Below are 2,433 nucleotides of genomic sequence, written 5' to 3'. Positions count from 1 at the left end.
TCCATTTCAAAAGTGAACTCAAAGGGAATATTCCTCATGTGCTCCACAGCCTCACCCTGTCTCTACAACTTTAGCCAGTCGCTCAGTTGTGACCAACTCTTTGTGTCCCCATGGACTGTCGTCCACAAGTGCCTCTCTCCATGGAATTTTCCAGGCAAGAATACTGGAGTGGGTTGCCATTTTCTATTCCAGGGGATCTTCCTGACCCAGGGATCAAACCTGCATCTCTTGCGTCTCCCGCACTAGCAGGCGGATTCCTTACCACTGGGCCACCTGGGAAGCCCCGCCTCCAACTTAGTGATGGTCTATTTGTACTTCCCAAAAGGCCATCTGCTTTCTCAAGAAAGAGAATTACAGGCATTTCTTATTCTATTTTTTTTATAGCCAACAATATTTATTATAAACTTCAAAGTTGCTAACAGACTATCTCCTTTGTTCTCACCACAAAAATAAATGATAACTATGTGACATGATAAAGAGGTTAGCTAACACACTGTTGGCAACCGCACTGCAATATACGTCTATCAAATCAACAGATTATACAACTTAAACTAATACAAGTTATGTCAGTTATATATATAAAGTATTAATGAATTGTGCTAATGAGTTCTTTTGATATAAGAAACATTTAAAATTATATCAATGTGAACTTGTAAATGGATATTTATTAAATTTTATTTCCCAAGCTAATTAATGTTCAAGAATATATTATTAAACTATTAAACTAAGAAACAAAGACACATTAAACGTAGAAAAATAATATTTCCCAGAGTAACTACAAGAGGTAAAAATTGATTGCATGACTCAAAGGCTGTTCTTTAGCCTGAGATTCTGACTTGAAATTCTCAGTAAAGTCAAGGTTCTTTGGATTCTTGGATTGGGTTATTTTTGAATCCAAATTAACTTGATAAAGTCAAGTTGAAATCCCTCCTAAATAACAATTCTATTCAAGGGATTCAAAATTTCAGAAATTAACTGTCAGTTTCAACCTTTTCTTAACAGAAAATTTGCTACTAATTGATGAACTGCTATTTTGTTTTTATTCTTAGTATGTTTCCAACAGTAATAATCATCAGGATGGCCATCCACCACTGAGTGACAAAAGCAAACAAAACTATATACACACACACACTCTCACAAAAACAAAAATAGAAAAAACCCAAACTTTAAAAATGTGATATTGTGGTAGAAATCACCCATTTGTGACTATGTCTGCCCCTTTTATATATTTTACCTGGTTCCTAACACTGATATAGGTTGCCCTATATTCATTTTTCATTAAATTTGTTAATTTTTAGGAGATGAAAAAGAGTCAGTCTACCAGCTTTAATCATATATCATTAAGCCTAGGTAAAAACATATTTATAAGCAATTATCAAAATTTTAAGGTGTGTCTTCACAAAAGAATATTTTTTTTTTACTCATAAATGGTTCATTTTTTGTTTGGCTTTCTGACTCTGTGCTTGTGCTTTCAATACTTTCACAATGATCTTCTGCTCTTCAATAAGGAAAGCGCACTTGATCCTGTCGCGGACACATTTAGCATACATGGAACCGCCGTATGCTCGGCTGACATGTTTCGTTTTAGACAACCTCATGAGAACTTTTGGTCTCACAGCATGAACGCCTCTAAACTGGCCTGGGCACACATGCAGATTTTGGTGCTTTCCCAACCTTCTTGGTATAAAGGAAAGCAATTCTATTACCAGGGGTTCGGGACAGCTGTATTGTAGGACAGCCTACGACGGTACGTCAGACGCTGCACCATCCTGAATGGCTCTAGATGCCGTCCCCGGAAGAGCAAAAGAATATTTTAAATCTTAAATGTATGTCCACTCTTGTATTAGTATCTTAATTTTTTTTTTTTCCTGTGCTGGGTCTTTGTTGCCGCATGCAGGCATTCTCTAGTTGTGAGCGGGGACTACTCTCTAGTTGCAATGCGAGGGCTTCTCACTGAGGTCACTTCTCTTATTGCAGAGGACTGACTCTAGGCTGCTTGGGCTTCATTAGCTGCAGCTTCTGGGCTCTAGAGTGTGGGTTCAGTAGTTGTGGCGCAGAGGCTTAGTTGCTCTGTATGTGGAATCTCCCTAGACCAGTGATCAAACCTGTGTCCTCGCATTGGCGGGCAGATTCGTAACCACTGGACCAACAGGGAAGTCCTTGTATCGGTATCTTTTACCACTAAAAGGCTTTTTCTCTCAGCTGCAACTCAATTGTTTTTTTAAAAAACTTTTTATTTTGTATTGGGGTATAGCTAATTAACAAACAATGTTGTGATAGTTTCAGGTGAAGAGTGAAGGGACTCATCCATACATATCCATGTATCCATTCTCCCCCAAACTCCCCTCCCATCCAGGCTGCCACATAATATTGAGCAGAGTTCCATGTGCTATAAGTAGGTCCTTGTTGGCTATCCATTTTAAATATAGCAGT

At 38.2% G+C, this 2,433-nt stretch overlaps 1 pseudogene; it reads right to left on the bottom strand.

Moving 5' to 3' along the window:
- Positions 1–380: 380 nt before the first annotated feature.
- LOC120876227 lies at positions 381–1,877 on the bottom strand (annotated as a pseudogene).
- Positions 1,878–2,433: the final 556 nt, after the last annotated feature.

The sequence above is a fragment of the Oryx dammah genome, unplaced genomic scaffold (assembly GCF_014754425.2).
Source record: "Oryx dammah isolate SB20612 unplaced genomic scaffold, SCBI_Odam_1.1 HiC_scaffold_2, whole genome shotgun sequence".
Classification (NCBI taxonomy): domain Eukaryota; kingdom Metazoa; phylum Chordata; class Mammalia; order Artiodactyla; family Bovidae; genus Oryx; species Oryx dammah.
The sequence above is the reverse complement of the archived record's forward strand: the minus strand, read 5'-3'. Positions and strand labels throughout refer to the sequence as shown.